Source organism: Rhineura floridana, chromosome 12, assembly GCF_030035675.1.
Source record: "Rhineura floridana isolate rRhiFlo1 chromosome 12, rRhiFlo1.hap2, whole genome shotgun sequence".
NCBI lineage: Eukaryota > Metazoa > Chordata > Lepidosauria > Squamata > Rhineuridae > Rhineura > Rhineura floridana.
Window position 1 is genome coordinate 18257810 of NC_084491.1, and position 25319 is coordinate 18283128.

The window sequence follows — 25319 nt, forward strand, 5'->3', positions numbered from 1 at the left end:
TAGATTACAGCAAAGCCTTTGATTGTGTAGATCATAAAAACTATGGAATGCTTTAAAAGAAAACCATCTGATTGTCCTGATGTGCAACCTATACTGTGGACAAGAGGCTACTGTAAGGACAGAATATGGAGAAACCGACTGGTTCCCAATTGGAAAGGATGTGAGACAGGGTTGTATTTTATCACCCCATTTGTTTAATCTATATGCAGAACATATCATACGGAAAGCAGGATTGGACCAAGATGCAGGAGGTGTGAAAACTGGAGGGAGAAATATCAATAATTTAAGATATGCAGATGATACTATACTACTAGCAGAAACCAGAGATGACTTGAAAAGATTGCTGATGAAAGTGAAAGAGGAAACCACAAAAGTAGGACTACAGCTGAACATCAATCCAAGAAACAGCTCTCATAATACTTCTCCAATGGCATTAGACACCTTTAAAATTATACCACATCAATAAACCTCTATCCCTTCTATGTTGGAGAGGGTGTGAAGTTGTGGGCTCTTTTTGCCACATGTGGTGGAACTGTAAACCAGTAATGAAGTTCTGGAATGTGGTTTTGGGGGAAATCTCGGATATTACAGGGCAACTGCTAGCTCTGGACGTGGCCTTGGCCTTGGTGTCCTATACAGGACATTTGAACATAACCATTGTGCACAAAGACCTGGTTATTCTGTTGCTAGCGGCAGCCCGCATGGAAATCTCACTTGAATGGAAATTAGCAGACAACCTTTCAACTGAACGATGGATGGGCAGAGTGTGGGAAATAGCACTTTCTGAAAAACTAATGCGACACGATAGAAAAATTCACAACATAGCAAAAACAGACAAATTTGACGATGTGTGGTACCCGTTCATAGTTTATATTAACAAAACTCTACCAGTTTTCTCTCCCCCGTTATCCCAGGTCTCGCTGTGGAGAGGGTCTATCTTTCACACTAACACAGAGAAACTTATAGAAGGACACAGAGAATAAAGTCAATGGGTGAAAAGTAATTATAAAACCCCATTTTTTAATTAAGGTTTGGATACAAGATTGGATTGTCAACATCATTTGTATATACAATGTACTCCATGTTTGTTGATTAACTAATCATTTTTCTGTATATCCTGAAAAATAAAATAAAAGATAATTACAAAAAAGACTAAAGTAATGACCTGGGAGACCAGGGTTCGAATCTGCACAGAGCCATGAAGCTCATTGGGTGACCTGCCTCTCAGCCTCAGAGGGAGGCAATGGTAAATCCCCTCTGAAGACTGCTTACCATGAAAACCCTCTTCATAGGGTCGCCATAAGTCGGAATTGACTTGAAGGCAGTCCATGTCCTTTCAAAGCTGACAATGGGGACAATGAACTTGTCAAGAATTATCAATACCTTGGCACAGTCATTAATCAAATTGGAGACAATAGTCAAGGAATCAGAAGAAGGCTAGGATTGGGGAGGGCAGCTATGAGAGAATTAGAAAAAGTCCTCAACTGCAAAGATGCGTCACTGAACACTAAAGTCAGGATCATTCAGACCATGACATTCCTGATATCTATGTATGGATGTGAAAGTTGGACAGTGAAAAAAGTGGATAAGAGAAAAATCCACTCATTTGAAATGTGGTGTTGGAGGAGAGCTTTACAGATACCACGAACTGTGAAAAAGACAAATAATTGGGTGTTAGAACAAATTAAACCAGAACTATTACTAGTAGCTAAAATGATGAAACTGAGGTTCTCATACTTTGGACACACAATGAGAAGACATGATTCACTAGAAAAGATAATAATGCTGGGAAAAACAGAAGGGAGTAGAAAAAGATGAAGGCCAAACAAGAGATGGATTGATTCCATAAAGGAAGCCACAGACCTGAACTTGCAAGATCTGAACAGGGTGGTTTATAACAGCTGTTATTGGAGGTCGCTGATTGATAGGGTTGCCATAAGTCATAATTGACTTGAAGGCACATAACAACAACAGCAAAGGAGAGGGAAAAAATAGGAATGAAGGACATGCAAAATTACAGCAGCTTAAACATGGTAGGCAAGTTACAAAGTTAGTGTGTCATTATGCTTGGGCTTGATTTACTTACACTATATTTGACAAAATGACATAGAGTATTCACAGATTACATTCAATACGGGCACAATCCAACTCATATTTTTGCTGGGCTGGGGGGGGTTGGATGCAGCGAACCCCCCACCTGAACTGGCAGGCTGCTGCCTCTACTGGCTCCACCAGCAGAAGCCCCCCACTGTGGCTGAGCTGCCAGGAACAGTCAGCCCAGGGGATGGCCAGCCTGGCAGATGGAGAGATGGTAGAGCCAGCAGAAGCCCCAAAAAGGGGGCATTCCAGGGGCATGGTGAGGGAGAAGCCATGGGGGGGGGACTTATGCAGCATCCAAGTCTCTCTCAGAGTATTTCCCTGGGTCCCACTCCCAATGAGAATTCCCCCAGCTAATTGGCCAGTGCAGTAAAAAATTACAATGGCTGCCTATGGGGACCACTTACTCCCTGATAGGCCTGATCGTGGGAGCCATCTCTTCCCATCTGGCTCCTGTGCACAGCTCCCAATGGAGCTGGTGCTCAGCTGGGCTGGCAGCTCCCAAATGGGGAGTGGATGCCGCTTAGCTTTCCACCAGCTCATTCTCTGCCGGCCCCCCAGCCCGCCAGTTCCCCACGTTGTGGATTACACTGCAAGTATACAATCTGTGTCCCTGTTCACACAATAGCTGAACTGTACAAATTGACATGTGTATGTAGTACCATGTACAGAAACGTGTACCCTGTGTTCAGTGTAATGTGTGAACAAGCCTATGCATACCTTATGAACACCCTTATATGATGGTTCTGTTTGTATGTGCAATAACACTCATGTGAGGGAGAGGGGGAGGATTCTGCCAAGCCCTGCTCACTCTAGTCCATCTTTCCCCACAACTATTCACAAGTTGGAGGGCAAATATATGAAGTAAGGAGCCTCCTCCACTTGCGGAGCTTCCCTGTATGTAGGGATGGGGGAATCCATAGGGTTTCATATTATTCACATTGGGTTGTATCTAATGCTGGCTCTACTCAGAGTAGACACATTGGAATGAATTGACTTAGCTAACGTAGCTCTATTTATAATATGTCTACTCTGAGTAGAAGTTAGTGGGATATGACCCATATTCATGAAAACATGATCTAATTGCACTTCTCAAAACTATGCACAAACTACATGATACAACTATCCTTTGAAATTTTCACTTCTTTAAATTTTGCAATGCAATTTTCCAACCAAAATAAAAAGTGTGCAAAGATACGTATATTAGGGGAAAGAATGCATAAAATGCATATAATAGTTAAACAATATATTTAAAATGTGTTATACTAGGGGGAAATTGCTTGAAGTAATGTTGTCTCCTCGTTAAAAATGGCATACAAAAATGTGTACATTAGGAGAAATGCACACTAAGCGCTGAGAAATTTGTGTGAGGACTTTTAACATACACACACTGACACAAACTGATGCAGAAATGTGATGAACTGAATTTAAAAATGGAAAAATGAAAGACTCTGAGAAACTGAAACTGACAGATATGCCCATCCCTTCATTTACAGCCCTGCATAATCAGGGTTTAAAATCACACTGGGAGCCTCTTTGAGTAGAGGAGGCTTCCTGATTCATTTTTCCATCCTCCGATTCACGCCAGAAGACGTAGGACTTAACAGCATGCCTCCAACTTCCATCACATGATTGTTATTGCACTTATAGCTACCAGGAAAAAATATATCTAATGGCTCATTACTTACAAATGTGATGAATAGATACCAGTCATCTATAAAAGAATCTGAATCATGTCTCTTATTACAAACATGAATCTGATTTGTTAGTCCACCAAAAACCCAAAACTGTACTTATTCTATTGTATGAAAATCCTGTCTTTTCCACTGAGACACTATTTCCAGTCATGCTGTCAAAGAAAAAGAGAGTTGCAGTCAAATTAATTCTACTCAGAGTAGACCCAATGAAATGAATGGATATACCTTATCCATATCTATTAATTTCAATGGATCTACTCTGAATCCAATGACTACCACTGGATATAACCGAGGGGGCTTGGGTTCAGCACCCAAGCTTTGTGTATTAGATGGCTTTGAAATGGAATTGGATAAATGTATGAGGAAGGGCCAGGTTTCAGGTTTGCAGGGATGCTAGGCAAACCCAGGTTGCTTAATTAATGGTGAAAGTAGGCAGAGCAACCCTCTGAGTAGTCCCGGGTTTGGCTGCCACGTAAATCTCCCACAATGGCTCAGAATCATTCTATGTGAAGTGCATTGTGAACAATGTAAACTGTAGCTGCTTGGAGTGCTGAGATGAATTATCTCACACAGATCAGTGGAACATGTGTGTGTGAATCCCATCCCTAGTCCCAACGCAACACATACAAAAGGAACAAACAAATTGGGATAAGGGGGAAAAAAAGCTGAAATAACACTTTTGGTAACCAAGGGAGGCATGCCTGGCACCATTATTACCTATTTCTACGCACCAGGAAAGGGTAAAGAGGTGTAAAAAGGCCACCATCCCCTGAACTTCTGAGGATGGTGGAACTACCAAGAAGGCTCCCTCTGCTGACGTTAATACCTGAGACGGTCTGTAGGGAGGGAGGCAGTCTCTCCCATATTTGGAGCTTAAGTTATTTAGGGCTTTCAACACTTGCACGAGCACCTTACATTGGACCCAAAAAATGAACTGGCAACCAATGCAACTATTTCAAAACAGGGGTTATGCAATTTCTAAAAGCAACTCCAGCCAGTAATCTGGTCATTGCATTTTGGACTAGTTGAAGATTCCGAGTTGTCTTCAAGGACAGCTCCATAAAAAGCAATAATCCAATCTGGAAGTTACCAGAGCATGAAGTACTGTGGCTAAGTCATTTCTGCCCAAAAAAGGTCATGGCTGGCAAACCAGCCAGAGCTGGAAATAGACAATGTTATGGACGTTCTTTTAAGCTTTTATTTTGGCTTGGTTTGTATATATGGTTTTAATGTTTGTATTATTCTGCAAGTCACTTTGTGCCACTTTCTGTGAAAAGGTGACTAATATATGCATATTATTTATTTTTTACTACTACTACTACTACAAAAATATGATTATATTCAAACAGAAGAATTAGAGCAATCCAAATGGTTGGAAACCGGCAGGGGGCAGCAGCAAAGGAGCCGAAGGAAAGCTCTGCTGCATCCACTTCCTGCTCAGGAGCCACTGGCCTGGCTGAGTGCCAGCTCCATTAGGAGCTGTACACATGAGTGGGAATAATAATAATAATAATAATAATAATAATAATAATAATAAAATTTTATTTAGCAGACGCCCATCTGTCCGACTGAACGGACACTCTGGGCGACGTACAATATAAAATACAATATAAAATACAATCTGCTCATATACATAATCATCACATTATTAATATCATAACATCTCATCTGAAGACCATCTTACATTAATACAGTGTAAAACCTAACCCACCCCAGAGATCCCATAGGCCTGCCTGAAGAGCCAGGTCTTCAAGGCTCGGCGAAAAGTCAGCAGGGAGGGGGCATGCCGAAGGTCAAAGGGAAGTAAGTTCCAGAGGGTGGGGGCCACAATCGAAAAAGCCCTCTCCCTGGTCCGCACCAACCTAGCTGTCTTAGTCGGTGGGACCGAGAGAAGGTCCTGTGAGGCTGATCTTGTTTGGCGGCATATTTGGTGATACTGGAGGCGCTCCTTCAGATAAACTGGGCCGGAACCGTATAGAGTTTTAAAGGTTAAAACCAACACCTTGAATTGGGCCCGGTATACAACTGGTAACCAGTGTAATTCAATCAACACTGGGGTGATATGATCGCGGCGGCGGGTCTGCTTTATTAAGCGTGCCGCCGCGTTTTGTACCAGCTGGAGTTTCCGGACCGTCTTCAAGGGTAACCCCACGTAGAGCGCATTACAGTAGTCTAATCGAGAGGAGATCAGGGCATGTATCACTCGTGGGAGCAGATGTATGGGAAGATAGGGTCACAGCCTCTGTACTAGATGAAGTTGGTACCAAGCTGCCCTGCTCACTGCAGAAACCTGAGCCTCCATAGACAGCTGGGAGTCCAAAATGACCCCGAGACTGCGGACCTGGTCCTTCAGAGCAAACTCACCCCATTAAGTATCAGGTCAAAATCACCCAACCTTCCCTTGTCCCCCACTAGTAATACCTCAGTCTTATCGGGGTTCAGCTTCAGCCTGTTCTCTCCCATCCATCCACTTACGGACTCCAGGCACTTGGACAAGTATCCACAGCCAACTCTGGTGAAGATTGAAATGAGAGATAGAGCTGCGTGTCATCCGCATATTGGTGACACTGCAGCCCAAAACTCCTGATGATGGCTCCCAGCGGTTTCATATAAATGTTAAATAGCATGGGAGAGAGGATAGAACCCTGTGGCACACCACAGTTGAGGGGCCAAGGGTCTGAAACCTCATCCCCCAACACTACCCATTGATATCTACCGGAGAGATAGCAACGGAACCACTGTAAAACAGTGCCTCCAATTCCCAGTCCCTCCAGGCGACTCAACAGGATACCGTGGTCGTCGGTATCGAAAGCCGCTGAGAGGTCCAGGAGGACGAGGAAGGTATGTTCTCCCCTATCCAACGCCCTCCTCATATCATCCACCAGAGCGACCAAGGCTGTTTCAGTTCCGTGTCCAGTCCTGAAGCCCGACTGGAAAGGATCTAAATAATCTGCTTCCTCCAAGTGTGTCTGTAGCTGCTTTGCCACCACACGCTCAATTACCTTGCCCAAGAACGGTAAATTGGAGACTGGGCGAAAGTTGTTTAAATCTTGGGGATCCAAGGAGGGCTTTTTCAAAATAGGTCTTATCACTGCCTCCTTGAGGGGCAATGGCATTACACCCTCCTCCAAGGATGCATTTACCATTGCCTTGATCCCATTGCCCAGTCTCTCTTTACAGCTCATAATGAGCCATGAAGGGCAAGGATCAAGTAAGCAAGTGGTTGGTTTTACAGTAGAGAGCACCTTGTCCACTTCATCAGAGAGAAGAGGCTGAAACCGATCCCAGCAGACCAGATTGCAACTGGCCGCCTCTGGACCCCTACTTGTAACCACGATGTATGGAATCTTGTCCTTTAGGTGCTCGATTTTATCGGCAAAGTGTTTAACAAATGTGTCACAGGAGGCTTTTGATTGTTCCATAGGTTCCTGCGCTACTGGACCGACCAGGCTTCGGACCACTTGGAACAACCTCCTGGGACAGCACTCTGCCGACGCAATAGAGGCAGCAAAGAATTGCCTCTTTGCTGCCTTTGTTGCCCGCTGGTAGGCCGCTATTGCCGCTCTAACCAGTGTCCGATCACCTTCAGTGCACGATTTCCGCCATCGGCGCTCTAGTCGTCTCACTTCCTGCCTCAGACTACGTAACCGTGGTGTATACCAGGGTGCAGTCTGAGTTCTATTCAGGAGAAGAGGACGTTTCGGTGCCACCCGGTCTATTGCCCTAGTGATCTCCCTATTCCACTCCCTCACCAAGGCTTCGACCGGGTGGCCTTCAGTTAGCTCCAGATCACCCAGCGCATTTAGGAATCCAATAGGCTCCATCATGCGTCTGGGGCGGACCATCCTAATAGGTCCTTGCCCCCTGCGGAGGGTGTGCGGCACAGAGAGATCCAATTTCACCAGGTAGTGATCTGACCATGACACAGGGCTAGAAGAAACAGTCCCCATCTTCAGATCACTTTCCTTCTCTCCCGCAACAAATACAAGGTCAATGGTATGGCCGGCTACATGGGTGGGACCCATATTACTTAGGTGCAGTTCCCATGAAGTCATGGTTTCAATGAAATCCCAAGGGGCTCCAGTGAGAATGGCCTCGGCATGCACGTTGAAATCCCCCAAAACCAATAAGTTTGGGGTAAACAACCGTACAGCCGCGACCACCTCGAGCACCTCGGCCAGGGAGTCTGCTGTGCAGCGGGGTGGGCGGTACATCAGCAGAATTCCTAAACTGCCCTTTGGTCCCAACCTCCAGTACATACAATCAACAAACTTGGTCTCGTGGAGAGGAGGTCTGGCGAAAACCAAGGACTCTCGATAAATAACTGCCACACCCCCTCCCCGCCTACCAATCCTCGGCTGCTGTGCATATCGGAAACCCGCTGGACACATGGCCTCAAGTATAGGAGCCGAGGCCTCGTCCAGCCAGGTCTCCGTAATGCACACCAGGTCTGCATGCTCATCCAGAATAAGATCATGGATGAGTGATGTTTTCTGAACTACAGACCTGGCGTTACATAACAGCAGTCAAAGATTGGATGGAGTCTTACATCCCCCAGTTCTCTTCTGGTTTAGGGCAGGCCCGGAACAAGGGATGGGTACAATACATCTATCCCTTGTTCCCCTAACCTGGCGTTGCCTGCCACCTCCGCCCATCCAGGGTCTGCCGCCAAGCCTCACGATACCGTGGCTCCCCACATTCTTCCCCTCCAGCTTACACATGTCCCCCTCCCCTTCTGCCGATCAGGCAGGCCCCGCACCCCTAAAATTAGCTTAAAGTTAAAATTAAAAAATCGAAATGAAAATAAAAATAAAAAATAAAATAAAAATAAAGAATAAAATAAAATTTAAAAATTAAAAATTAAAAATAACAAAATTGAAATAAAAATAAAAATAAGAAGCCAGCTGACATGAATCACCCTCCTGGGGAGTAAGCGCTCCCTGTAAATGGCTATTGCATTTTTGCCTGGCAGAAATTTTAGCTGGATTGGGACCCAGGGGGAGGGCTCAGAACATGAGGAGGATTTCGCTTAAGTCCCTCCCATGGCTCCTCCCCCACCATGCCCGCGGAACACCCCATTTTGGGGGCTATCCCTGGCTTCCACCAGCTCTCCGTCCACCTGGCTGGCCATCTCCAGTGGACCTCTAATGGTACCAGCAGGGTCCCAGCAGCATCATGACTCAGCTGTAGAGGGGGGCTTCTGCTGGCAGAGCCCAGTGGTGCCAGAAGCCTGCCAGCTCAGCCGAGGGTCTGCTGCATCCAACACCCCCAAAGCCAGTGGAAATATTTATTTATTTATTTATTAGATTTATATTCCACCATTTCTCCCAGTAGGAGCCCATCCAAATATGAGTTGGATTGTCCCAAGTCTAAAATGTCATCTCATTTCTGTAAATCCAAACATATTTCAACCAAAAGGTTGTTTTCAGTGGCTCAACTGCCCAAGGATGTCTCTTCATGCGAGGGATGGAGAATTTTGTTTGATCCACAGTTTTAAGTGAAATGACCTAATCTGCACCACCTGGACTAGCACATGGATTGAAATGCAATTCTCCTTTGCATTTCATACTTCTCTGAATGTTGCCATATGTTTATGCAATTGGCTCAAAGAACTTACCAAATGGGCATTGCAAATCCAACAATTAATGGAGAAGCAGGACGGAACAGACTTATGAGTAAACACATGCAAACTTTGATATGGACCAGAAATACATTGATCTGTCTATTAGGCATGCTAGCTATATGAAACACAGTGGTGGCATGTTTCTGAATACCAGTTATGGATTAGATGGATTTTTGGTCTGATTCAGAAGGACCCTTGTGATGTTCTGCTGGCATTCCTGTTAAACATTATTTAAAATTATATTTAAATTTAAATTAAAAAAAACTTGAGAAAGAAAACAAAACATATCATCAAATACTGTCAATATATTTATCATTCCACTCCTGTAAAAGTAATGCCCAGTTTTCAATATATTTATGAATCTTCTTTAACACACACACACACCCCGTTCCCCTGCTTGGGGAATCCAACCCTATTCAAGAAATCATTTTAACATCCTACTCATATGACTTTCTGTCTAGACACTTAAGATGGGGGCATATCTCAGACAGACTCAGTAGCAATGGGGTGCTAATTTCCTTCCCATAGTGACAGCACAGGCATGTTTTCCTCCCCTCCATAACACCACACAGCATGTGGTGGTGGGACAGGTTTGCATGTAGCATTGCATATGTAATGGTCCAATTTGTGAAATTCTTCATCCTTAAATTAAAGGACAAGAGAGATACAGTAATACCTCAATTAACAAATCCTCCAGAAAGGAAGCTTCTTTTAAGCAAGGCTTCTTTTAAGGTGAAACTGACCAGCTTTGCTTTGCTATGGATAAACTTTCAAGCCTGTGACTTGGCTTTAAGGTGAAACTGTCCAGCCTGAGTTTTGGCTTTACTATCAATAAACTGATAAGCCTGTGCCTTTGCTTTGCTAAGGTGAAAACTGACAAGTCTGTTTGTTTGCTTTGCATTAAAGAGATCTCTTGCTTTCTCCTAGGGCTGGGGAGGGAAGGATCCAATAGATTCAGAGAAGGAGGAAGGGGGGAGGGGGTGCCAGGTAAGCAAGGCACCCTTTAAAGCCCCTGTTGAAGCTTCCTGCATCATCTATGAGCGGACATTTATGAGGAACCTATCCCTATTCTTTCCATGTTATTCCTACCTCTGGTATCAAAGTTTCTGTTAAGGAAGTAATGTCCAGGAATGAATCTAATTTGTTAACTGAGGTATTACTGTATTGTTCAAATATTATATATACATCTGCATGCATGCAACCTTCTTGTCGCAGTCAGAAGGTGTGTATCGGCCAAGGAGGGGTGAACTTTTGTTCCAGATGTTTCCGACTGAACCTCTCAACTGGGTGAGAGTTTTGCAGGTGTGTTCCATTTGAGATGCTTTTACCCATTCTTCTCCCTATAGGAAGCTTCAGATTGCTCTGTCGTCAAGTTTTTGGATTGAGTACAAGCTAGAGGATCTGTCACAATGAAACCCATTGCTGGTTTATGAAGCTTACAACTATGACAATTAAGCAGCATATTTCTGCCACATAACCAATCACGGGAATTGGTAGAAGGCACTGAATCTATGTCTTCTGTGGTTTTGCCCCCCTTCTTTTCTTCTGTTCCCCAGAGTGAATTGAATTCGAGATGTTCTGCACCAGAAACATTGCATGTAAACCTTTGTGCTTTTAGAAATGACAGCCATTGTAGCAACTCTGGTGGGTACCAAGAGGGAGAGAAATGTAAAAATGTTTGTGCATGCTGTATTTCTTCCTGGTATAGTATCAGCGACAATGCTCTAATCAATATTTTATTAACTTGGCAAGTCACAAAGTTCTCTATATGGATGAGCAGCAATGATTCATGGAAGAACAATAGCCTTATTTTATGGCAATGCTTATCAGAGGAAGTTTCAGCAAAAACCCAGTCATCCACTGCAAATACAGCACCCATTTACTGAACTTGTATGACAAGTAAAACATTTTGTAGAGAATACAGATAAAAGCTTGGTGATAAACTCCCTCTCATTATGCAAAAGCTCTTAATGTATTATCAGACTTTTAAAAAAATGCCTGGGGGGATATTGTCTCTATTTAATGGTAACATATTCAGATTACTGCATCATCAAATTTTGGGGCTGAGTACAAGCTAGAAGCTCTTTGCGCCTGATCACAACAAAACCCATTGCTGGTTTATGAAGCTTATAATGATGATAATTAAGCGGCATAATTCTGTTGATCCAGAAAAGCAGTATATTAAAATGCTGGGTATCTTTAACCGTTCATATGTGCATGTGGGTCATGTCTGGGTGTGTGCATTCCCCTGAGTATGCCAATAACATTGTCTATTATATAGACTGAAGGACATCACAAAGCTTTTGGATAAGATGGTGCTGGCTTGACATTTTAGCCCTAAATTAGCTTGGAAACCCATAGCTATCCAGAAGTCATTAGAGGCCAATTCCCATCAGTTCTAGCCAGCATGGCCAATGGCTAGCCACAGGGACATAAGTTTCCCATCTCTGATCTGAATAGTCTGGGGTCAGAGTATCCCAGGGAGCATCTTCTCTTGTGTGAAACTCCCCATTTATTTATTTAAAATATTTATACCCCGCCCTTTCTCCAAAGACTCAGGGCGGCTTACAATTAAAACATAATTAGATTAAAAAAAAACAGAAAAAAGAAAAAAAACACAATTAAAATCAAACAAGAATACAATTAAACAGTTAAAAGTACATTAAATCCAAAATAGATTAAAAATAGATAAACATTATTAATTAAAAGCCCGTCTAAACAAAACAGTCTTCAACTGGGTACAAAAAGACGATAACGAGGAAGCTGTGCGAACCTCATTGGGGAGAGAGTTCCATAATCTAGGGGCAGCCACTGAGAAGGCCCTATGCTGTGTCTGCGCAAGAAAAACTTGCGAAGAAGATGGAATAGAGAGAAGAGTCTCACCAGATGATCTCAAAGGCCGAGCAGGTTCATAAGGGGTATGAGAGAGAGAGAGAGAGAGAGAGGGAGAGAGAGAGAAAGAGAGAGAGAGAGAGAGATCTGCCAATGGGGCACTGCTCAGGGTACCTTTGTGTGTGTGTGGAAGTGAGAAATCAACATAAACACCCTACAATTTGCATCCACTAGAAGCATGGCCTTTACAATTGCCAGCCCCTTACTGCAGAATGCCTATCACTTGGAGATTCCAAGGCTCTGGCCTTTTGAAATCAGCTAAAGAACATCAGAAAAGCAGAGCTGCTATGCTAGCTTTCCAGCAAGTGATGGGCTGTTGCTTACCAGGAATGAGGGCTGGGCAAAGTGTAGAGAGGTCATCACTTTGCAGTTCCACTAACAGAACCAATGTAGCTATCCTGCCAGTATATTTGCAACACACTGATCTCCCTGTGCCTCACCTCACCCTCCCTCCTGGTACGCAACAGCAAGCCACCTGCCAGGACACTAGCGGGCAAACAACTGATAACTCCTCCCCACCCAGCAAGATATTTCCATAGTATAGCATCTATTTCTCACTGTGTCCAACCACATATCTATGGAAAGTGCACAAGCAATAGATGAGGACAATGGTGTCATTATCATCATTGCTTTTGAAAATGAGAATCCCAAATACTGAAAAGAATTGAGGACTGAATCTGCTGCTGTTCATCTGTTCAAATTGTTTTAAATTTCATTGGGTTTTATGGCTTTTAATTTATTTTGTTTCTGATATATAAAATAACCCTTACTAACTACAGTGTAAATGAGATAAGCGAAAAGTGGTTTAAAGACTACATCCACCAGTAAATAAGTGGGAGTGCAATTCACATTAAAACAAGGCTAGGTGGAGCACTAAGCATTTGCACCCCAGAAGTCTAAGACTCAATTCATGAGAATTAACAGGAGAGCCCCCAAATGCAGCAGGACAGCCTCACCACATTTCAAAGTAAGCAAAGTATGGCCATCTAAAGAGAGGGTAGTATAAGACCATTTGAAGTAAGGATCACTGATCCTTCGAACATTTATGCAAGGTAGGTCAGTATTATTGTAGATAGATAAGGGGGAATCTGAGATATAAGTGGCTTATCTCACAGGTGGGAGCACATGGCCCTTCAGATATTATAGGACTACAGCCCCAACATCTTTGACCATTGATCTTGCTGACTGGGGCTGATGGGAGCTGGAGTTCAACATCATTTGGAGGCCCAAGAGTTTCCCATTCCTGGCTTATCTCATATGAGTTCATGACAGAAGTGAGATTTGAAGCAGGGACTTCCTAGTTCACAGTTCAGCCTCTTAGTCATAATGCTGCACTGTGTCTTGGCTATATGAAACTCTGACTCCTATTGAGCCAGATCTCTAGTCCACACAGCCCCAGTGCACCCTACCTTGGCTGCCAGCAACTCTCAAAAAGAAGCAGGTCTGGCTTCAGTACACCAGATCCTCAGGAAGCTTTCAGGGTTCCACTGGTCTGACATTGTCACCCTCCACTGAATATATAGGCTGCAATCCTATACCCACTTTCTTAGGAGGAATTCCCATTGAACCAAGTCAGCAATTGGGACTTACTTCTAGATAGACATGCACAGGATTCCATTGCTAGAGATGTTGCTGATTTGAAAAACAAATTTGCCCATATCCTAATGTCCTCTAGTCCTATAGAGTGTATCACAAATTGAGCATCATTTTCTGAAGAAGTTCTCCCCTGGCATGGAATGTAACGTGAGATTCTTTACATCTATGATCTTTGCCATCCAGGCCTACCAGGTTTCTTTTATGTACCCTTACTCTTGATGAAATTGTTACTGGAGGAAACTCTAGCTGATCACTATAAAACTAATTCTGCCAGAAGGCCGTCTGCTTTGTAGAAATACACCAGGGCTGAGGAATCTCAGGTCTGGGGGCCAAATGTGGCCATCCATGCTTCTTTAGCTGGCCCTTGGTACTCTTCCCAGGCCAGCACCTCTGTCCCAGAAATCACCCTTCACTAGCCCTGCTGTGTACTGTACCTCCTCAAGTTTGTTTGCTTGTTTTTGGTAGTCTGGCTGAAATGTGTCCTGGAACACTAATCATGCCTCTTGCTGGTCTAGATGGACCTAAGAAGTTCTCCCCTGGCATGGAATGTAACATGAGATTCTTCACATCTATGACCTTTACCATCCAGGTCTACCAGATTTCCTTTATGCATGTTACTCTTGATGAAATTGTCACTGGAGAAATATCCAGCTGATAACTTCAGAACTAATTCTGCCAGAAGGCCATCTGCTTTGTAGGAATACACCAGGGCTGAGGAACTCAGTTCTGGGAGCCAAAAGTGGCCATCCACACTTCTCTAGCAGGACCTTGGTACTCTTCCTAGGCCAGAAACACCAACCCTGCTTTGTACAGTACCTCCTCAAGTTTTTGTTGTTGTTGTTGTTGTTTGGTGGTCTGGCTGGAATGTGTCCTAGAACCATGTGTGTAGTCATCCGAGGACTCAGGGGGTCCTGGACCCTTTACCTTTTTAGGAGCAGGGGTCCAGCAGGGGCCCTCTAGCTCCAGCATCCGATGAGCTAATCAGCATGAAAGGGGAGCATATTAGCCACAGAGAAGAGTTTTCTAACATGCTTCCTTGCCCTTTCCTGCTGCTTAGAGCCAATCAGAGTGAAAGGAGATGAGTCAGCCACTGAGAAGACTCTTCTCAGTAACTCTCACTCTCTCATGCTGATTGGCTCCTAGGGATGGCTGTTAATGTGGGAGAAGGCATTAATAAGGATCTCATTCTTAACCTAACAGGAGGGGAAAAGAATGGGGGTGGTGGGTGTGACTATCATGAAGGGACCCTACACTTCTGAATTTGCCACTACACTGCTGCCTGGAACACTAATTACACCTCTTGCTGGTCTAGATGGAGGACAGAGAAGGGTGTGTGAGTCTGTGTAGAAAATAGCACACTATTCAATTTATATCCAGTCCTCTGCCCACTTTTGCCTCAGGCCTCACTGAGCAATAGTACGTGGTCCCTGGAAGAGAATGATGCCCTCACAGACCAAATTTGGACCACACATTTATTCCACTATTGTTTGCGCCAAGCCCTAGAGCCAATCCAGAACACCTTTTACAAGCATATCTTAGGTCTTCCTAAAGGCACCCCGGCAGCGTTTTTGAGAATAGAACTCACTTCCCCCTCCATAATGGCTAGGATTGATCTAGCGTTTTTACGTTATTGGAAAAAACTCTCTGCTATTGACCCTCCCTCTCTAACTAAATTATGTTGGGAAGACCAGCTGGTAAATGGGGGCTGTGCAAAAAAATTTTTTGCCCTAGGCGTCCAGTACCTCCTTACCCCCCCACACGCTTAGTAATCTAAGCCCCAACACCTTGCGTAACCAGATCTTTGATTCTGATCTACAACAAGATAGGGCAGCAATTGCAAATTCTCACTTCTCAAGATGGTTCTTGTATATCACGCCCAATTATGTGTGGCCCAATTATCTAGATATTTTGACAAGGGCTCCACTTAGGAAAGCCTTTACTGAACTTCGCTTTCAGGTAATGCCCTCGTCTTATTTACATGGCAGATATCTTGGTATCCCATATGACTTAAGACTATGTATAGCTGTAAGGTACCTGATGATCTTTTACATTATTTGTTAGACTGTCCAATGTTTTCTTCACCAAGAGCAAAATTCTTACTTCCAATACTTAACACGAAAAACAATTTGAATAGGTTTCAAAAAGTAACTTTTTATTATCTTCTGTTCAACCATATATAGTAACTTCCACTGCAAATTTTGCCTTGGCTGCAAAGCAACTTAGAGCCACCTATATCAAGAATAGCGGTGAAAATTGATGTTTAAATTTTATTTTATCCAAGCACTTCATTTCTTCTTTTAATGTATATATGTTGATACTTCTTTTGTAATAGCCTATGGCTATATACAGATTATTAATAAACGAAACACTATTGTTCCACATTAAAGAGTCATGGCTTTCCCCAGAGAATCTTGAGGAGGGTAGTTTGTGAAGGATGCTGAGAGCTCTTGGTTGGTTGGTTGTACTGCCTTCGATCCCGACTTATGGCAACCCTACAAATAGGGTTTTCATGGTAAGCAGTATTCAGAGGGGGTTTACCATTGCCTTCCTCTGAGACTGAGTGGCAGTGACTGGCCCAAGGTCACCCAGTGAGCTTCACGGCTGTGTGGAGATTTGAACCCTGGTCTCCCAGGTCATAGTCCAGCACCTTAACCACTACACCACACTGTTAGGGGACCCCTATTCTACCATGGGCTGAGTGAGGACCTCTTGCCTCAGAGGTCTGAGGTGGGACCCTGCTTCCTTGCAATGGCCAGGTGCTAGTGAGGGAAGATTCACCACCATTATGGGTTGTCAATTCCAGCTGTTCAGCCCTACTCCTTTGGCTCAGAAGTTCTGTGGTCAAAGGGTGACATGAGAGAACACCAACAGGATGATAGAGGAACAATCCCAATAACGTATGAAGAAAACATGTTTTTTTAAATGTTCCTGACATTACATGGGAATGTGCATGTATTTTGCAAATCTTCTGTATGCTGCCTTGAGAGCCTTTGAGGCAATAAGGTGGGATTAAGTATTTGAAAACAAACAAGAAAATATTAATGATGTCCCTCATTTTGTTTTGTAAGGATGCTTGAATTTTCAAATGGAACTCAGCCATGGCTGGTGCTAGGAAGTACACTTTCAAAGAGATAACGCACATCCACTGGCATCATGAAAATGCACACAACCAATATTCTGAGTAGGACATACAATTTCCAAGGTGGGCAATATGATAAACACACATCCACTGACATGCACCAACCAAAATGTTCACAACGATGTTATGAGTTAAAAGAGAACTCTCAGAAAGTGGACAAGCCCCCCCCATAAATACCCAAGGAAGCTGGTACATACTAGTAAAAGTTTCAGATCACTGAAGAGAATTTCACCCACTACTAGATATGGAATGGGAAAGTTTTTTGGGGAAGCATGGCGATACATGTCTGCGTTGGAGTCTTCACACTTGACAGAGATCACTGTATTAGGGCATACAAGTTTATGATAAGGTTGTTTGGAAAGTTGTTATAGCAATGATATCTGATGATGCCAAAATAGACAGGATGATCGCTTTGATGGGACTGACCATTGCCAGCTAAGCTCATAAACTTGCAAGCTTGGCTGAACTCTTGCAAATTGAAAACTTGAACAATGTTGCCAATATAATGTAACCCAACCACAAGGTGTCTTTGCTCCTCACCCCTGTGGACATATGAAGTGTGCATGCATGCATGTCTGTCTGTTTATCTATCCATCTTATTGTTAGTGTGCAACAGCCTTACGGTTCAATCATAAAACAATTTACTTAAAAGTAAATTCCACTGATTTCAAAATATGGTTAGGCTCAATGCCAGACATATTGATCATATAAAATCACTTTGTCTGCAGTTGCTGACAAAAAGCCCTTACCTTACAAAGGTTTGGGAGATTTTTAAAATGAAGCATATATAGAGAAAATGTCTACTCCATCCTTCCTCCCTAAACAGCTCACACATATTTCAGTTGTGAATAAACATAACTTCTTTAGGATCACATCCCAAGTGATACCAGGGTTCACAATACATCTGCCTAGAACAGGGGTTCCTAAACTATGGTCTGCAAGTTTCATTCAGGTGATCTGTAGCATGTCTGTGAATTTGTGGTTGAAGATTTTGGATGTAGCATGTCTGTGAATTTGTGGTTGAAGATTCTGTTGGATTACAATTGCTACAATAGGCAGGCAAATCATTAAGTGGTCTGCCAAGACCCCAGAAATGGTCAGAGATGATACTATGGTTTTGTCAGTCTAGCCCAGCCAGGTGACCTGAGGAACCAATAGGGGTCTCCCTAGTAGGAAATCATAGAGTCATAGAATAATAGAGTTGGAAGAGGCCTATAAGGCCATCAAGTCCAACCCCCTGATCAAATGTAGGAATCCAAATTAAAGCATACCCAACAGATGGCTATCCAGCTGCATCTTGAATGCCTCCAGTGTTGGGGCACCCACCACATCCCTAGGTAATTGGTTGCATTGTCATACTGCTCTAACAGAACGTTTTTCCTGATGTTCAGCTGAAATCTGGCTTATTGTAACTTGAGCCCATTATGCCGTGTCCTGCTCTCTGGGATGACTGAGAAGAGATCCTGGCCCTCCTCTGTGTGACAACCTTTCAAGTACTTAAAGAGTGCTATCATATCTCCCCTCAGCCCTCTCCAGGCTAAACATGCCCAGTTCTTTCAGTCTCTCCTCATAGGGCTTTGTTTCCAGTCCCCTAATAATCCACATTGCCCTCCTCTGAATCTGTTCCAGTTTGTTTGTACCCTTCTTAAATTGTAGTGTCCAGAACTGGACATAATACTCAAGATGAGGCCTAACCAGTGCCGAATAGAGGGGAACCAATACTTCACATGATTTGGAAACTATACTTCTGTTAATGCAGCCTAAAATAGCATTTCCTTTTTTTGCAGCCACACTGCACTGTTGGCTCATATTCCATTGGTGATCAACAACAATTCCAAGGTCCTTTTCACATGCAGTATTGCTGAGCCAAGTATCCCCTATCCTATCACAGTGCGTTTGGTTTCTTTTTCCTAGGTGCAGAACTTTACACTGTCAATTTCATTCTGTTGTTTTCAGACCAATGCTCCAGTCTATCAAGATCACTTTGAATGTTGTTTCTGTCCCCCAGGATATTAACTATCCATCCCAATTTTGTATCATCTGCAACTCTGATGAGCATTCACTGCACCTCCTCATCCAAATCATTAATACAAATGTTAAAGAGCACTGGCCTCAGGACTGAGCCCTGCAGTACCCCACTCATTAACTCATCCCAGTTTGAGAAGGAACCATTGATAAACACTCTTTGAGTACGATTCCATAGCCAACTATGGATCCACCTGATAAGGATGGGTGAGAATTTCAATTCAGTTCACATTTCAAGCAGAGTTTATCAAATTCGCAATTTCTGAAACAATACAAGAACTGAAACACAGCCATCCTTCAAAATATGCATTTATTAGAATTTGTCAACTAAACATTTACAAAAATTCATATATTATAATTAGGGGAAAGTGTGCACAAAAACGAATAAAAACGAGTGAAAATAACATGCAAAAAGGCATGGAATAATGAGAAATGGCTTGCAAAAATGTGTACCTTTGTCAAAACTGCCTACAAAAATGTGTTTATTCACAGTAAAATGGTAGAAATTTTTCATGAGGATTTTTTTTAAAAAAAAAATCACAGATTGTTGCAGAAATGTAGAGAACTGAATTTAACATTGGGAAAATGAGAAATGGAGAGAATGGAAACAGACAGATCTTTCCATCCCTACCACCTGATAGTTGTTTCATCCAGCCCACAACTAGCTAGCCTGCTAATCAGAATATCATGGGGCACTTTATCAAAATATATTATGTCCACAGCATTCCCACAATCTATGAGGGAGGTTACCCGATCAACAAATGAGGTAAGAGATGAAAAGTTCTGTCAATTTTGGTTCTCTCAGTTTCTCATTTTTCCAGTCTTATGTTCAGTTCTTCACGTTTCTGCAGCAATTTGCAAAATTTTATTTAAAAACTCTCATGAAAATTCTCCAGCATTTTCGTGTGAATTTGTCCTGATAAAACACTTTTTAGCCAGTTTTGACTGTACATGTTTTTGCAAGCCATTTCTCATTATATAATGAATTTTCACCTGCTATTTTCACTCATGTATTCATATTTTATGCACACATTTCCCTTTCATATGCATTAGTGCAGCATGAAATTTGGATGTGTGAGTTTTGAAGGATGGCTACGTTTCAGAAAGTGTGCATTTGATAGATTCACCTTGAAAGGCAAACTGAATCAAATTACTTACCTAGTCCAATATAACTCTTGCTCCTGTCTTGGTTATTCACTTGCCTGTGAGGGAAGATCCTACACAGGCTCCTCTTGATTTGACTCCACTCATCCCTTTGTATGCTTGCTTCAGACCCTAGTCATGAGTCCCATTGACTGTGCCATTGAATGTGGCATATTTTTCTTTCTGACTCCACTGATTGTCACCTCAGAAGTCTGTATTGTATAACTGTTTCCAAAATATCAACACACAAATAACGGTTGTCAGTAGGCATTGCAAAGGAAGGAAGGAAGGAAGGAAGGAAGGAAGGAAGGAAGGAAGGAAGGAAGGAAGGAAGGAAGGAAGGAAGGAAGGAAGGAAGGAAGTCAGACAGACACCAATAGCAAACAATAGCAACAACTAATACACACCTCTGCACATGCTTATTCATACATATATAGATGCGAATTTTGCTACAGTTCATATAGAAATACATTACACAATATCATGGAAAATTGTGACCAGGTGACCTGCCCAAGTACCTGCTCTGTCTACTGCCCAGGTGCTAACTGTTGATGGGTAACTTTAAGGAAGTCTCCCTCCTTACAGTTCTCATCTTTAAAAGGGGCTTGAACTGGACAGCCCTTCAAAAAGAGCTCCGTCTTCTGCAAAGTAGGACACAAGGCCACCCTGCACACACACACACACAGAACTGAGGAGCTCTGTTATGATGTGTCCAGGATTAAAAATCTAGTCTCTTATGGCATCCTGTTCTGTGGCTGTTGCTTACTATTTATAATCAGTGGTGGCTTGAAGTCCACTGGGACTGGTGGGGCAGAAGGCAGTAGGTGGAGCCAGAGCCAATGACAGGCAAAGCCAACTAATTCTAGTTTTGTCTCCATCCTCCTCCCTGCTGAGTTCTATAATGGCAACAATAAGGCTAAGAAGGAAGAAGCTGGCAGCTAGTGCCATCCCCTGGACTGGTTGTAAGTAAGAAGGCAGGCAGGTGGGGGTTGGTCGTGGGTATGTTGAGGCTCCCATTTGCCCTAAAGGAGTATCCTCCACTGATTATTATTGCAAATGTTTTGACTTAATTTGAATTAAAAATAAAAAAACTGTCCAATGCAGACAGTGAAGCTATGTCAGACAGTGCCAAAATTCCTTTTGAAAGGTGCCTCTGACATGCAAGTGTTTTTGATGAAACAAGCCATCACACTGACAGTACTGTGAAGAAACCGAATAGTGCATTCAAATTTTGTAGGCCAGGCACATGTCATCAAGGTAAGTTGTTAAATACATTACAGATATATCTATAGCAAAGTGAAATTCATAGTGGTTCAAATTATTTCACTAGGATGCATCTAAAAAACATATATAGGAAATAGCCCTCAAACCTTCAGAGATAGAAACACCCATTTCCCAAGGAGAAGTTGAGTTCCTACATTCATTTTCAGCTGACGAAAGTATGTTAGAAACTAAAAACTCAGCTTGTCCTCCTGTTGTTAGCCAATTGCCAGACATTATCAGAAACAATGATCTGTATGGTAATTGGGCCAAAACAGCAGTTTGACATTTCAAAATATCAGTAGACAGCACTGAACACAGACGTGGGAAATATTGTGAAAAAATTCTCCCAGAGAACAGAAAATGAGATTGGACCCTAGGAAAGTCCATTGACATCCGTGTTCCACAGAATGGAGCACGTCTACAACTGCAACACTGTTATAGGGAATTCATTTATGACACAAACAAATAAACCAAATTTTGCACCTAGAGAGAGAGACAGACAGACAGACAGACACTGATTTCTACAACTGATATATTGTGGAAATTGATTTGATATATTTCATATATTACATCAACATAAACACAGAATCTGTGTACTGCCCCCCCAATTTTTCCATTTTTCCCTGAGCTTTCACATATGTAGGTGTAAGACTGCTTGCAACCTGATTCCCAAACATGTTTACTTAAAAGCAAGTTCAACATTTTCGTTGGGTGGAGTCAAGGAGGTCCAGAGATGGGCAGTGGAAAAAAAGCTGAAATACCCCCTCATTCTCCCTGTTTTATTGCTTGTGAATGGAATAGCATACTGATAGAATACTTCAGCAGAGCCCTGTTCACACTCCCCCAGTTCAAAAAGCCTAAACCAACCCACCCTCATTTCTGCTTAGACCCAGACACCTTGTATTTTAAGTCAGGCTTGATTAAAATGTCATTGAGATGTGTTTCATGTCTGACTCTGCACCCAGTCCTCCCTGCCATTTCACCTGCAAAAAATTGGGTTCCCATACAGCTTTTAAAACCCAAGGGCCACATTCCCTCATGGACAATTTTCCAGGGGCCACATTGCCAGTGGTGGGCAGGGCCAGATGCAACAAGTGGGTAGAGCAATGAATGGGTTCGGCTTTATTAGGTAGGAAGAAGGCTATATTCCAGCCACACAAGCTCAGAGGTTTCTTTCTATATGTACATGCCTCACATCACATCTGCCTGGTTGGTGACAGGGCCTTCTCAGTGGTGGGTCCCCATTTGTGGAATGTCTGCTGAGGTGAGTCTATCTCCCTCATTACTGACTTACAGGAGAAATTTAAAAACATTCCTGTTGGCCCAGGCATTTGATGGCTGAAGAACCCTGTTCCTAGCAGTGGGGGGGGGATGACTGAATGGAAGAATGTTTTGTCCTAGAACTGTTTTTTTTTAAGTGTTTTTAATCCTATAACTATTTTTATATTGCTTTTTTGTTGTTAAAATGTTGTGTTGATGTGTTGGCAGCCCTGGATTTCTTTGAGAGGAAGGATGGGATATAAATTCAATAATAAATTAAAGACTTTCCTCTTTCAACAAGCCTTTTAATTGGAGACCTTATACCAGTCTGTATCTGTGTTGGAATTGCTTTTTAAGGTGTTTTTAAACCTGTTTTTTTTTAAAGAATATGATTTGAAGATGTTTTAATATGTTTTAAAGGCTTTACAATGTTTTAGAGGGCTTTTAGTGTTTTTGTTTGCCACCCTGGGTGCCTTCTAGCTGGGAGGGTGGGATATTAATTAATTAAATCTCTGCATCCTCCCTCCAGGCAAGAGGGTGCAGAATAGGACTGGAGAGGGGGAGTGGCCTCGGGAAATTCCCAAGGGTCAGACAGAGAGGCCTGGAGGTCCCCGTTCAAACCTGGGGCCTGAGGTTCCCCATGCCTGCCATTCAGTTAGAGGGTCTCTTCTAATCTTCAGATGAAAAGAGACTAGGGATGTTGGAGAATCCCATCAGAAATGGAAACAGGAGTGGAAACTGCCACAATGTGCATGTTCATCAGAAGTCATGAATGAAAATCATCCAAATTAATATGAGCGGTAATCATTATCATTCTTTTTAGTCTGCAAATGTGATTTTACTAATTATGTTATTTTCTGCCATAGCTGATAGCGAGACAAACAACACAGATTTTAGTGTGAGCCAAACAGTAGTGGAATGGAAACAGTGCTGATTGTGATGAACTCAGGACAGGACTGAAATCACTGCCTCCTTATATCACTAATAGGGACATTTGTTATCTGCATTCCACCCCTTCCCACCAAACACACACACATAATAATAATATAATAATAAATTTTATTTGTTAGTCGCCTATCTGTCCGAATTAATGGACACTCTAGGCGACTTACAACAACCAAGATAAAATACAATATATAATCAGCAGTACAAAAATAATCTAAACATCAATTAATACATTATAAAAACTCATCCACCCTGAGGATTCTGTAGGCCTGCCTGAATAGCCAGGTTTTTAAGGCCTGGCAAAAACCCATCAGGGAGGAGGCATGACGGAGATTGAAAGGGAGAGAATTCCAGAGAGTGGGGGCCACAACCGAGAATGCCCTCTCTCTGGTCCGCACCAGCCTAGCTGTTCTGACTAGTGGGACTGAGAGAAGGTCCTGTGTGGCTGATCTTGTTAGGCGGCATAATTGGTGATGCTGGAGGTGTTCCTTCAGATAAACTGGGCCGAAACCGTATAGGGTTTTAAAGGTCAAAACCAACACCTTGAATTGAGCGCGGTAAACAACTGGTAACCAGTGCAGATCTCTTAACACCGGCGTAATATGCTCCCGGCGGCGACAATGTGTGATCAGACGTGCTGCCGCATTCTGTACCAGCTGCAATTTCCGGACTGTTTTCAAGGGTAACCCCACATAGAGTGTGTTACAGTAGTCTAAGCGAGAGGAGACCAGGGCATGTATCACTCGTGGGAGCTGATGTACAGGAAGGTAGGGTCACAGCCTTCGTATCAGATGCAATTGATACCAGGCTGCCCGGCTCACTGCCGAAATCTGAGCCTCCATGGACAGCTGGGAGTCAAGAATGACCCCTAGGCTGCACACCTGGTTCTTCAGGGGTAATCTCACCCCATTAAGCACCAAGTCGATATCTCCCAACCTTCTTTTGTCACACACGAGCAGTACTTCGGTCTTGTCAGGGTTCAGCTTCAGTCTGTTCTCGCCCATCCATCCACTTACTGACTCCAGGCACTTGGACATAGTATTCACAGCCAACTCTGGTGAGGGTTTAAATGAGAGATAGAGCTGAGTGTCATCCGCATACTGGTGACACTGCAGCCCAAAACTCCTGATGATGGCACCCAGCGGCTTCACATAGATGTTAAATAGCATGGGGGAGAGGATAGAACACTGTGGCACACCACAATTAAGAGGCCAAGGGTCTGAAACCTCGTACCCCAATGCCACTCATTGGTACCTGCCTGAGAGATAGGAACGGAACCACTGTAAAACAGTGCCCCCTATTCCCAAACTCTTCAGGCAATTTAACAGGATACCATGGTTAACGGTATCAAAAGCCGCTGAGAGATCCAGGAGGACGAGGAAAGTATGTTCTCCCCTATCTAACGCCCTCCTCATATCATCCACCAGAGCGACCAAGGCTGTTTCAGTTCCATGCCCAGTCCTGAAGCCCGATTGGAATGGATCTAAATAATCCGCTTCATCCAAGTGTGTCTGTAACTGTTTGGCCACCACTCGCTCTATCACCTTGCCTAAGAATGGTAAATTAGAGACTGGGCAAAAGTTATTCAATTCTTGGGTATCCAAGGAGGACTTTTTCAAGATGGGCTTTATCACTGCCT

The 25319-nt window shown here is 43.1% G+C and overlaps 1 protein-coding gene across 1 annotated transcript in view; it reads right to left on the bottom strand.

The window, feature by feature from the left end:
• Window positions 1-25319, bottom strand: part of LRRTM4 (leucine rich repeat transmembrane neuronal 4) — a 665292-nt gene that overhangs the window by 279078 nt on the left and 360895 nt on the right. The window lies entirely within an intron of this gene.